This window comes from Carcharodon carcharias, chromosome 12 (assembly GCF_017639515.1).
Source record: "Carcharodon carcharias isolate sCarCar2 chromosome 12, sCarCar2.pri, whole genome shotgun sequence".
NCBI classification, from domain to species: domain Eukaryota; kingdom Metazoa; phylum Chordata; class Chondrichthyes; order Lamniformes; family Lamnidae; genus Carcharodon; species Carcharodon carcharias.
Window position 1 is genome coordinate 145829937 of NC_054478.1, and position 13565 is coordinate 145843501.

Below are 13565 nucleotides of genomic sequence, written 5' to 3' on the forward strand. Positions count from 1 at the left end.
CTGCAGTGCAATTTGGAAATAAATTCAATTCACACTTCAGATTAGCTTGTCTAACAATGTAAACATGCAACACTCCACAACTATCTATTATTTGGAAAGACCATGTTGGGACAGAAGGCAATACAAAGTGGCAAGACCAGGATAATCAGTGTTTCTTTTTCTTTGTGATAGCACTTCTCCTCAATTTAAGCATCATGTGCACTTGTGCTTTTATCCTCTTTCTCCATTTCCCACAACAAAAATTTTTCCCATAAATTGAAGAGAGGGTAGAAGAGAGCTCAGGCAACCTTATTGGCAAGCTTTAAGGGAAAACAGTCTGAGTCCTCAAAAAATTATTTTTTTGCGTTCCTATTTCTACGTAAGAATAGCTGTCACACTTCAACATATGGAAATCCCTGGGGTGAGTTAAAAAGGTCTTGGCATCATAAGCAAGTTTGTCCTGCATTGCTCATAAGCTGCCGAAACAACTATGTGGCTGAGCCTGAGAGAATGACATTATGTTCTTTTCCAGGAATTTGCCGCCTGGCACAGCATGCCTAACACTAGCAATGCACATTGCTGGTTTGTTTTGCAGTCACAGAATTATGGATGCTATATTATAGACCGCCATTTTCAAACTGCTCAGAAAAAAATGGCACAAGGCTGAAAGCAATGGAGATTTTGGGGATACAATGCTAAAAACTTCCTGCAAGTTCCAGAAATGCAAAAATAATAAAGTTCTGTTAAATCCATTTATAGAATTCCTAACATTTAAAGCAGCAAGTCCCCTTTTTGAATCCAAATCCCCATTTATGCATCGGCCAACAATTTTAGTTCCAGAAATTGCAACACTATGCCAAGAACCAGCACCAAACATTCTTTTGGGTTCCAAAAGCCACTGGAGGAGAAATTATCCAAGAGTGGTTTTAATGTTTTTCATTGTTATGGCCAAAAGAAATGGAAAGCAAATATAGAAAATGAAAATGTATGAGAAGAACAAAAAATAGATAAATGATACCCCAAAAAGGTAAACAAAAACATCTGTAATCACTGATGTACTGAGATACCACATCATCTTAACACATTTGCCTTCGACAACATAAAAGTGCTGTCACTTTAAATTGAAGATTTGGGACTTTTGACCAACTGAATGTATAAATCTTGCTGCACTGTTGCTGAATCTGCCCTGCCATTTAAGTGAGGCAGATTTAACATAAAAGTGAAACAGATAATATTACTAAACCACTAACAATGGAAGCAGTTCAGTAATATAAATAGCGTCTCACATGCACAAATGAGAGAAAGAATCAAGGAAAGTTGTGTCACAAAAACCTGAAAATGCATCTTGGACAAAAATAGCACAATTGAAACTGATAGGCAGGTAGCTTCAACAACTCTACTTTGGTGAAACTGTCTCACTATGAATATGTTAGGTATACTTCCAAAATAATTTTCTTAATGTAGTAATTATAGTTCTTATAAACATAGGACTGTAGCTGTAAGAATAATATGGTGTTGTAAGATCATATGATCTGTGTAAACCAATGAGTTAGCAGCGTGGGGAATCTCTATGAGAGTGTTCTTCTTTAGTTATGAAGTTAGATGCACGTATTTAGCTGCTGCTGCTGTCTTGTAAATAAAGTTCAATGTTTTCACCAAGAAAAGTTGCCTGGAAAATCAATTCTATAACAAGCTGGCGACGAGGATGGGATTAGATCCGGTGCTGTCCCTCACCTAGTGATTGTGAGTATCTAAAATAATTAAAAGAAAGGAAGATATGCTCATCCGAGATGCCAGAGTTTGGCAGAATTGAGCCCTTTGAACCAGCCACAGACGACGGGTCTCAATACATGAGTTCTACTTTCAAGCCAACAAATCACGGGGGAGGAAAAAAGGAGAGCGATTCTCCTGAGTATTTGTGGGAGCAAAACCTACAGTTTAATTCAAAACTTGACGGCTCCCAGTGCCCCAGATTCGAAGACCTTCAGTGAATTAGTACACCTCATTAAGCAACATTTTCAACCCAAGCCCTCGGTCACAATGCAGAGGTTCAGGTTCAATTCACAGAAGAGATCTCCGGGGAGACCATTGCTACCTATATGGTGAAACTAAAACAACTAACAGAATATTGTGATTTCAGTGAAGCCCTGAGTGATCAGGGATCATTTGGTCTGTAGCTTGCAAGAGGATGCTATTCAACAGAAATTGCTGGCTGATTAATCAAGTGGATCTTGATTTTAAGAAAGCGTTCGAAATAGCGTTTGCAATGGAAAGCGCTGTAAGGGATTCACAAGCGATTCAAGGTGCGCAAAATGGCGCTGTTTTCCTAATTGGGTGGGCACAGTCTGCCAAAATTGGAGCGAAAAGCCAGGACTCCGCCGCAAAGCAGGAAACAGCCCCCGCTAAATGAAAATTTAGAGGAAATAGCTTAGCAACAAATTCGAAAACTAAGTTTATCAATGTGGAGACAATCATACTCCTAATGATTGGCAATTTTAAAAGGTGGAGTGTTATTTTTGTTATAGAAGTGGGCACATATTGAAACACTGCAAAGCGCGATTAAAACAGGCTTCTAGGCAACAAATGAAGTCCAATGAAGTATATAGTGTGGAAAAGCCAGAAGCAATCAATTCTGGCATTTATTCCTTATTCAACATGAAAGTTGGGAAGACAGAGCCAATACTATCACATTACAAGTGAATGGTAAACCATTAAAAATAGAAGTAGACACGGGTGCTTCAACCACAATAATAGGGGAACACACTTTCAGATATTTAAATAAAGGTGATAAACAATTAAATTTGGAACAAACCTCTGCAAAGTTGAAAAAATACACAGGTGAAGAAATCTGGGTAGAAATATCACCAGAGTATCTGTTTATTATAGACGCCAAACAGCACAACTGCCAGTGATGGTGGCGGAAGGTGAAGGACCAAGCCTTCTTGGTAGTGATTGGTTGAAAGATATTAAATTAAACTGGTCTGAAATCTTCCAGTTGTGAGCAGGAGGACTGCCAGAGCTGCTAAAAAAATGACACTGATTTCAAGGATGAACTGGGAAAAATCAAAGGCCTACAGGCCAAGATTTATGCGGACCCAGAAGCAACTCCTCGCTTCTTGAAAGCGAGACTGGTGCCATACGCCCTGAGAGAGTAGGCTGACACTGAGCTGAACCAGCTACACAGAGGCTGGGTGTCATAAAAGTGGTTCAGTTCTCAGAGTGGGCAGCACCCATAGTCCCTGTACTAAAACTGGATCAGACCATCCAGACCTACAGGGACTATAAACTAATGGTCAACAAAGCAGCCAAACTGGACAGGTACCTTATTCCCAAGATTGAAGACCGCTATGCCAAACTAGCAGGAGGGACAACGTATACAAAGCTTGACGTCACACATATCAGCAACTGGAACTGGATGATGCTTCCCGAGAATTTGTGACCATAAACGCCCACAAAGGGTTATATCAATACACACGCCTGCCCTTCAGTGTTTCTTTGACCTGTGCCATTTTTCAGAGGACAATGGAGAGCTTGCTATAAGGACTACTTCAATTTGTGGTCTACCTGGATGATGTACTAATAACTGGATTCACAGAAAATGAGCACTTGGCTAATCTAGAGGCAGACCTGAGATGATTTTTAGAAGCAGGAATGCACCTAAAGAAGGAAAAATGCACTTTTCAGGCAAATGAAGTCATTTCTTTGGGCCACTGGGTAGATGCCCAAGGGCTACTATCTGTTGAAGAGAAGGTTAAAGCAATCAGAGAGGCACCTGCACCTAAGCACATCTCTGAACTTAAACCATTTTTAGGGATGGTAAATTATCATGGCCAATTTCTATCAAATGTATCCACAGTTCTAGGCCCTCTACATTCACTGCTAAAGATAAACCGGCGTTGGGTTTGGAAGTACCCCAAGTAGTAGCCTTCATGAAAGTAAAACAGCTCTTGCACTCTTCAAATTTGTAAGTGCACTACGACACAACAAAGGAATTGGTACTAACCTGTGATATGTCCCCCTATGGAGTGAGAGCAGTACTATCTCACAAGATGGACGACAGTACAGAGAGGCTGATAGGTTATGTATCCAGGACACTTACCGCAGCTGAAAAAGGATATTCTCAGATCAAAAAGGTCTGTCAATTATTTTTGATGTAAAAGAAATTCCACCAATACGTGCATGGCCAACACTTCATGATAGTTTCAGACCATAAACCATTTTTGAATCTGTTTAGTGAGGAAAATGCAATAGCTTCTGCACAAATTCAAAGATGGGTCCTACTTTTAACAGCATATGAATACACCTTTGTGAATAGACAGAGATTCATTTAGCCAATGCTGATGCCCTAAATCCTCTTCCTTTACAAGAGAACAATGACCATGACCCAATTCCCCAAGGGCTAATATTAGTGATGAATTTCCTGGATTCCTCACCAGTCTGTGCCAGGCAGATAAGAAACTGGATGAATTGTGATCCAGTCCTGTCTTGAGTGAGAGACCAAGTGTTACATGGATTGTCCCAGGAACCAGTCTCTGATGAATTGAAGCCATTTTTCAACCGAAGACAGGAAATGAGCAGTCAAGATGATATCCTATTATGGGATACACAAGTAGTAGTTCCTATACAAGGAAGGGAATCACTCTTAGTAGAGTTACACAGTGCCCAATGAAGACAATAGCGTGAAGTTATCTTTGGTGGCCGGGAATGGACAGCAATATTGAGAAGGTGGTTAAACACTGTGTGCGATGCCAACAGCACAAAAGTTGCCGGTGGCAGCTCCATTACACCCTTGGGAGTGGCCTGGTAGACCCTGGGTGGGATTGCACATAGATTACGTCGGTCCTTTTCTTGGAACCATGTTTCCACTGATTATAAATGCTCATTCTAAGTGGTTAGACGTTTATGAGACGCTGCTATAGAAAAACTGCACCAAAGCTTTTCTATCCATGGATTGCCAGAAGTAATCGTCTCAGATAATGGTATTACGTTTACTGGTGCTGAATTTCAAAGATGTCAGCCTAAATGGCATCAACCACTGAAGACTGCATCATTCCATCCGACATCTAACGGAAAAGTGGAAAGAACAGTACAAACTTTTAAGGCCGGAATGAAAAAGTTAACAGATGAGTCGTTGGAAACTAGACTTGCTCATTTCCTATTTCACTACAGAACAACTCCTCCATACTAAGACAGGTGCAACACCTGCAGAATTACTGATGAAGCACTGTCTTCAAACAAGACTAAGCCTGATACTTCCCAATTGGAGGGGAAGGTGATGAAAAGTCAAGGGAACCAAAAAGTGACTCAAGATTTGCATAGTCGTGAATGACAATTTACTGTTGGAAAAGCAGTATATGTAAGGAATTTTGGTGGACGGCCAAAGTGGTTACCTGGTGAAGTAAGCTCTGTTACCGGAGCATTGTCGTACCACATGGAAGTGGAGGGCTGGATCACCCGTAAGCAAGTGGATCATATAAGAAGAAGAGATATACCCCAACAAAGTGATGTTCCACATGTAACCATTACTGAACCTGTGCTTCCATTGAAGTTATTCAACCAAGGATAGACATGCCCAATGTCTCTGTCGGAGTGGAAGATACTGAGCTGCCTGTGCCTAATGAGGTACCTGATGTTAATGCGGTTCCCAAGAATGTGGTTCCTGCAGAAGAATCTGAAGTTGTGCAGCTATGACATTCCACACAAATCTGGAAACCACCTGAAAGATTGAACTTGGCAATTTCATGCCCTGTGTAAATATTGTAATGTCATGAGATAAATATCCTTGTAAATACAAAATTTACAGAAAAGTTAAAGGGGGAGGAATGTAGTAATTATAGTTCCAATAAACGTATGACTGTAGCTTTAAGAATAATCTGTTGTTGTAAGATCACATGATCTGTGTAAACCAATGAGTTAGCAGCACATGCAACCTCTAGTAAAGAGTTCTTCTTTAGTTATGAAGTTAGATGCACACATGTAGCTGCTGCTGCTGTCTTGTAAATAAAAGTTCAATGTTACCACTAAGAAAAGTTGCCTGGAAAATCAACTGTATAATGCTTAACTAAGCTTAAAGTCCAGACACAATCTTCCTCTTTTGTTGTAACTGTACAAAAAGTATTTTCTCGCGCTGCTTGCATTTTTGCAGATATCTAAAAGATATTCCTTAATCGAGAGAAAATGCACGTTAAAGTCTACACAATAGCAATATACATTTGTTTTTCCAGATATTTTGAATCAATTCTATTTAACCAACAATTTTTTATTCACTCATGGGACGTGGGGCCTCATTGACAAGGCCTGCATTTGTTGCCCACCCTAACTGGCTTTGGGGTGACGGTGATGAAATGCTTTCTTGAACATTACCAAGTAGCTTACCGGGACATTTCAGAAGGCAGTTAAGAGTGAACCACATCGATGTAGGTCTGGAATCACAATATACACCAGGCCGGGTAAGGACAGCAGATTTCCATCCCTAACGACTATCAATGAACCAGATTTTTTTTAAAAAAATGAAACTCCAATAGTTGTATAGACACCATTACAGACTCTAGCTTTTTATTCCAGATTCATTGAATTAGCTGAATTAAAATTCCCCAGTTGCCATGGTGGGATTTGAACTCATGTCTCTGGATCCTTTGTCCAGGACTCTGGATTGCTAATCCAGTAACAATCACTATGTGGCCATATCCCTTAGTACTGCTAAAACTCTTATTTTTACATTGGGTAGGGACGGAGGACAAACTAATTTGCCTTGGGATGTTGGCTGTACATTCTGCTGCAACAATGCTAGGTTCCATTGTATTACCAGAGAAAATAACATCTTTCAACTGCCAAAATATTAATTGGCATAGTCTTCAGCACACAAAAGGTCACTCAACTTAAAAATATACAAAGGATATCTGCTTGCCTTGGAACAACAGTCTAACATGAGCAAAATGTAATTGCAATTAGTCTTTCACTGTTCATTTTATAACAGAGAGGGGAAAAAGAAGTTTCCATTTCAGTTTTTCAAACTTTGTGAAAACACTGAAACTAATGAGATCATTCACTGTGTCACGTGCTACCGCTTTGTAGAGCAGTTAAAATTCAAAAGAATGAAGTACATTCCCCTTTCCCACAAAAAGCTCTCAGACATGTATGTACAAGTGTTCAAAAGAAACACTGTAGAGGCCCCACAACAATACCAAAGTTCATTTGGCTTCCCACACTCACTCAACTGCAGCAGATTTGTGAACCACGGAGGAGTACAATCTATGGTGTTGTGTAGTAAATTAGTTCTCTGGTCACTTTAAAACCAACTTTCAACTTTAATTTAATAATAAAGTATAAGAAACAAACTTGAAAACTTAATAAAATCACATTGTCACTTCAATTCAAAATGATACCAACATGAATCCTGTTACTTTAATCAGGAACTAATTAATCTCTACAGTCCCTGCATTGTCAAAAACTTTGTTTATTTTTCAAATAATTTTTTTTTAAAGTTTCAGCTTTGCACTCAGATTGAAAACTTTACAGAAATGACATACAGCTTACTGTAAAACTATTGTATTAAGATTTAAAATCTATATTAAAAATAGTAAGCATGTGCACATTTGTCCAAAAAAATTTACTTCCTGTTGTCTTGATTTTTCAGTTACATATTAATGCCGACATTAATAATGGGGATCTATTATCTGTGTAGCCTTGGGTAAACTACCAAAAATAGCATTGGTATTTTTACATCAACTCTCACAATCCAGTAAAACAAATAGCATTAATCTTACATAATGGCACATTTGCCAGAAATGATTTTACTCATTTTTAATTAAATTTACAAATCCTAGTGGTGCTTTTATTTTCTCAATTCTCTCAGTCTCTCTGCAACCCTCTTGAAGCAGCCCCCAACAGTCATCTCCTCCAATATCACTTTCTTTGAATTGGCATCTATTTTTACTTGATTGAACTTCTGAAATTTCTGCAGATGCTTTCTATATTCAAGGTGCTATATAAATGTTTAAGTTCTCTTCTTTCATATCATAGTGCACAACACTGATGGGCACTAGCAAGACCTGCATGCAAGCTTCCATCTTAACGTGTTATAACACAACTATAGTATTATTGATGTGACTTCACAGTTAACTGGTGTCAAAACCACTGTTTGAACAATAAGTTAAAGGAGAACTTGACCCCTGCTAAAAGGTGGTAAATCGTAAAAGTATTAAGGGTTACAAAACCAAGGTGGGTAGATGGAGTTAAGATACAGATCTGTCATGATCTAAATGGATTGGCGAAACTGGCTTGAAGGGTGGTCCCATGATCCTTCCTACAAACAATGTCTTCAGTTGCATGTTCTCAACCATGTGACATTGCATTCTGGAGAACTCCAGAATCTCAAAACAAAAACAATCAAAGCTGATAGATTGCTAGGTCCACATATCCTGCTCTTGCAGTTTGCATGAATTGTTTTGCAAGTTTGTATTCTGACATTTCAATTTAATCTAAATTAACTACCAGGTGTGAATCACAGGGTAACAGATTCACTAGATTGACTTAAAAAGTATATAACTCGATTCATGAAGTATTCCAATCTCAGAGCATTACCTCAATTTGATATTTTTAAAAATGCACAGGGCCAAAAGAGGCAGTTGCTTTTTCTATATTGCTATATATTTAAGCACATTAAACAACATACCACATAGCCTGACTTTCTAAACTATCCATTTCCTTCCACGTTCCATGTTATTTGCACCTCTTCCTCTCAAGTTTTACATCTTCAACAAAATCAGAAAGCTTTGTTTGGTTAATTACCAAATCAGTTATGTTCATCGTAAACAAGAACAAGCTGAAAACTGATCCCTGAAGCACACAACTAATCCTCACTTGCAAAACAATGTAGGTCCATGTATAGCTTACCCTAAGTTTCCTCTGATTCAGCCAAATTCAGATAGCCTACCGTCCCCACACCACCAACCCAGCTCCAACCTCTCCAAAATCTTCATTTCTATTGCTAAAATTCAGAAAGTTAAACAAATTAAAACCTCATGTCCTATGTATAGTAGAGTTTTGAACAAATCAAGTTCTTATCAACTTCTAATTGACAGAATGTACAACTTTCACTAAAATTTTAGCAAACTCCATGTGAATCTTTTATTGAAAATCCCAAGGCTAATACATCTTATGAGCCAAACCACGCTCATTTTCAATTTAAATGTTATTTCTCCATTTATACAACCTCCATCCCTGTTCTCAGCAGCTTTCCTTACTTTTGAAACAGAAACAGTTCAAAAATATGTGAGTAAATACCTCTTGATTGCAGTGAAATGCATTGGCTCTATTTAGATTTGGTCATCCAAAGACGCAAACCCAGTCATAGGTGAGTAATAGTCACTTGGGTGAAATATCTGACAATCAACACAGTCATTAAACAAATAACACAAGTATTACAGTTTTCCAATACACAGTACTTGTTTTACAAGCTAGACTATGTTATCAGTAGGGCTTGTCTTAAAAAAGATTTCCTCTTATATTTCCTTCGTGAGATCAGCCAGACAAGCAAACTGTATCAAGGCCTCCATCAGTCTTAGGAACACACACCAGAATGGCTCAATGTTTCCTACTACAAATTTTTCCTCTTTGCCCCAGAAGAATTTCTATTTGTACCACAAACAAATTCAACTTTCATACTACAGCTGCCTAATCTACAAAACTTTTTTTTGTTTTCAACTTAATTTCAGTACAATTGTAGCTTCTAAAGAGCATTCATTTCAGACTTCTTAAAAAAATGTACTGTAAACATTTTCATGGTAAAATGAAAAAAAAAACAAAAAGCAATTGTCAGCAACAACATACTTCAGAAACTGTAAGGACAAATTTAAGTGATAGCAAATGGTTTTGGCAAAAAATAAATACAGAAGAGAAAAAAAATTACAGCTCCTGACTTAATGTCCCCTACTGTTTAGTATTTCAGGGAAGCATTTAAAAAATGAGAAAACTGCAATAACAGAGGTGGCCAAATATGCTGTGCTTTTTATGATGGTTGAAATAAGAGGAGTGGAATCAAGAATAATTTGATGGAGAGGATATAAAAAGTAAAAAAAAAATGCTTTGATATATATTAGAGCTTGCACACGCCACAAACTTATGCAATGCTTCCTGTAAGAGTAAAGCAAAACAAAAAGGGGGTTGATAGCAATTTAGCCCAAAGATAATCATTTACAAATGAAAAAGGGAGATGATGAGAAACAGAATTATATATACGCCTGGACAAACCCATTACTGACTCAATAGAATTCCAGCCCACTGTTATGTTTCAGCCAGGCAACTAGGCTTGCAACACATTGCTGACCACAAATGACGATTTATTGACGCAAACACTACTTCACATGGCATGCCAACGATTAATCATAGGAGGAGTCTTTTTAAACAACTTTTCTAGAGCCTAATTCAATGGCTGAGAATGTGAGCTTGCAAACCTCAAAACTATTAACAATACACCAAGAAAGGCTAAGCAGGCCTAAAAAGAGCTGACAAAGTAGGAGAAAAAGGTTGGACAATAATGGCCATGTTTAAAGAAGGGACATTGAAGCTGCCTGGAATTTAAACAAAAGTAAGAAGGCACTGCCAAGTCTGAGCCATAAGTGATGTTGTTTCACATACTGACTCTCTCATCTCACTAAGTGGGAATTCCAATCTTTCTTAGAAGGCTTTCTGTAACTTCATTTTCTAGAATTCTGACAAATGCATATTAGTTTGTTACAACATTTTAGTTCCTCTGTCAAAACAAAAGCCTCCAAAGTATTTGAAGCAAAATTAAATTTCCAAAACTTTCAAAACTTTCACAGTGGAACAGTATAGACTAAGTGAATAATAAGACACAGACTCCATGCCTACAATGCCACAAACAGTGAATTCCTCATTTCAAGAGCATCAAGGATTAGGGTCAACCACAAAACAAACAAAAAGCTAAAGGTGAAGCAGGTTACTTCCCTACTTATTCAAACAAAGAATGTCTTGTGCCATAGGAAAAATAAGAGAGGGAATGAATAAAAGCAAAGCATCTCATGAAAGGTTTCTCAATAGTCATGCAGCAGCAAAAACCCAGGGCTTCCAACTTCAAATGCTTCCCAGATCAAGACTATGGACTATGACTTGAGAATTTGCAAAATGTGAGCGTGGAAGAGAAAAAAAACAAAGGAATCTTAACAATTTTCCATCCAATTCCAGTTGATTATCTTGCACTTTGCAATTCTTGAATGATTAGGCAGCAGCTCAGCTTTAAGTACTTCATCTGGTCAACATTGTTCCAACATGAAGCTAGACCGTGACTGCCTATTGTTGGGAACAATGTATAACTTTAAGTTTATACTTGTGTTGAGAAAGGTGGAACATGGTTTCAGTTTCATTTACTTCTTTGTGAGCTTGGTGCCAGGAAGTTTGGAGGGCCTCCTAGCAAACAGGTCAGGTTTTCTGGATTTGCTTGTACACATGCATTTTTAATGAAGTTTTAAAACCCTTGAAGCAAAGAGATGGGTTACAAAGGGGTTAGTTTGGTGATTTTGGTAAAAACCAAAGTATAAAAAAGTGTTGTTGCCTAGCAACAGGAGTCCAGTGACACAGACACGGAAAGACAGAAAAGAAGTTCAGAGTACGTATGTCAGAGAGTGAAACAGAAGTTTTAAGCTCTCTGATAAGGCGTATTGCAAGGCTGCTGACAGGTAACTGCCAAGCATTGCTTGAAACCAGCAAATGCCTGTCACTTATTTGGTTTAGCTGAAACAGTCGCAGTTCCACATGCTATAAGATTAGTCTCATCGGCAACCTTGTAAATAGGGCCCGAGCCATTTGCTCACCATGCAAGCTTGATGCTGAAATAGGGTGCATCAAAGGGATAATGGCTACCCTGATCAGATCAATTCGCACTGTATATCACGCACACTCATGAATGGGTCTAAGGCCCTCACTTTTGGCCCCGAAAACTGCCCAGTCCACCTCAGATTACTCTGGAAGGGCAAGGTATCTCAAAGATTTGAGTAGGTGAAGCTAGCCGTTTCACACTGCAATATCAACACGAGTGGTATTCGACACTAACAGGATGCTGCCGTCAAGTCAGAAAGATGTTTTGCCTATCACACAAATGAGTAATGTGGTGTATGAATTTCAGTGCCAGTGTGATGCTACGTATGTAGGCCGTACATCCCAAAGGCTGGCGGATCGTATCAAACACAATGTCCCAGCTACTGTTCACACGGGCAAGATACAGACCGTACCAAACCAGACCATACTTGCAAAACTCAAAACAGAGTGTCCAACATTAAATGTGATTCTGTGATTGGACAACATTTACCAACTAATCCTCAGTATGCTAAGAATTACGCTGACAACAAATTTAAGATTGTCAGTCAGGCTTGTAGTGTGGCACGTGTGTGTGCTGGAAGCTACAAATATTAAAACACAGGGCCCTATTCTTTGCAAGCATAAACAAAATAAGTGACAGGCATTCGCTGATTCATTCCTCGGGGCAATGCCTTGACCTATCAGGGTCAAGCTGCCCGGTTTAAATTTCAAATAATGCTTGGCAGTTAACTGTCAGTCACTGTCACTGGTGCATCCTCCATGGCAATCCCTCTACAAATCACAGTCCACTTGCCAATCAATCAGCACTCTCTTCACATACAGTAAAAATTATTTTCCCCTTGTGTTGGTATTCTTGAAGTGTCCTGATGAGTGCAAGACGATAAGTTTTGACGTGTCTCTTTTTTCCAGCAATACTCAAGTTCTGTGCTATCAAACAACTAAGCATAATAAGAATCCATCGATAGTTGAGCCATACAGGTTAGAACTGTCTCTGACCTTATCCCCAATCTGTGCCGAATTAGCTAATTTTACTTCATGTTGGTTTCACCAACTCCCAATGCAGTCTCACCAGAGTGGATGGCGCTCCCAGAAGTAAATTTGCTCCATCCACTGAGGCTGGTAGCGAAATTTTTTTTTTTAAATATCAAATTAGCTGCTCTCAACGTCTACCTTTTGCAAATCAGGTGAATATACTTCGACATTTGTATAACCTACACAGGACACATACAATTAGAACTATGGTTGGCTCTGGTGCCCTCCGTGATTAAACAGGTTCTAAACTCAGCTTCAAGCTTCACACATGAATATCAACCATATAGACAACGTACTGGAATATAATTGCCATTAAAACTACATACCAGCAAGAGAAAATTCTAGATAATTATTACAGATTCCAAATGTATAATCTGTGCCTTCCTTCCCTATTGCTACCTCATTTAGTACTTTGTATCATTCAAATTTCATGTGGTTGGAGATTTAGCAACTTTGTGAATAAACTTAGTACCAAAATCCATTAGCATCCTGTAATATAGGCTGCTTTCCCCACTTCAATGCTAAAATAGAATCAGAAAGAATTATGCGTATTAATGGGAAATAGTGTTTTAAATATTATGGCATGGCATTTCCACAAGGTTGTGCTATTTTTGCCATGTCTGAAATTGGCCAAACCAGCCTCAAAAAATTAAGACATTTCTACACAAATGACACCCAATACAAATCATGTTTCTGCCATATTTTGCAATTGTTTAAAA

At 38.5% G+C, this 13565-nt stretch overlaps 1 protein-coding gene across 11 annotated transcripts in view; it reads right to left on the reverse strand.

The window, feature by feature from the left end:
• hdac4 (histone deacetylase 4) overlaps positions 1-13565 on the reverse strand; it is a 454869-nt gene that overhangs the window by 382636 nt on the left and 58668 nt on the right. The gene's annotated exons all lie outside the window — the stretch shown is intronic.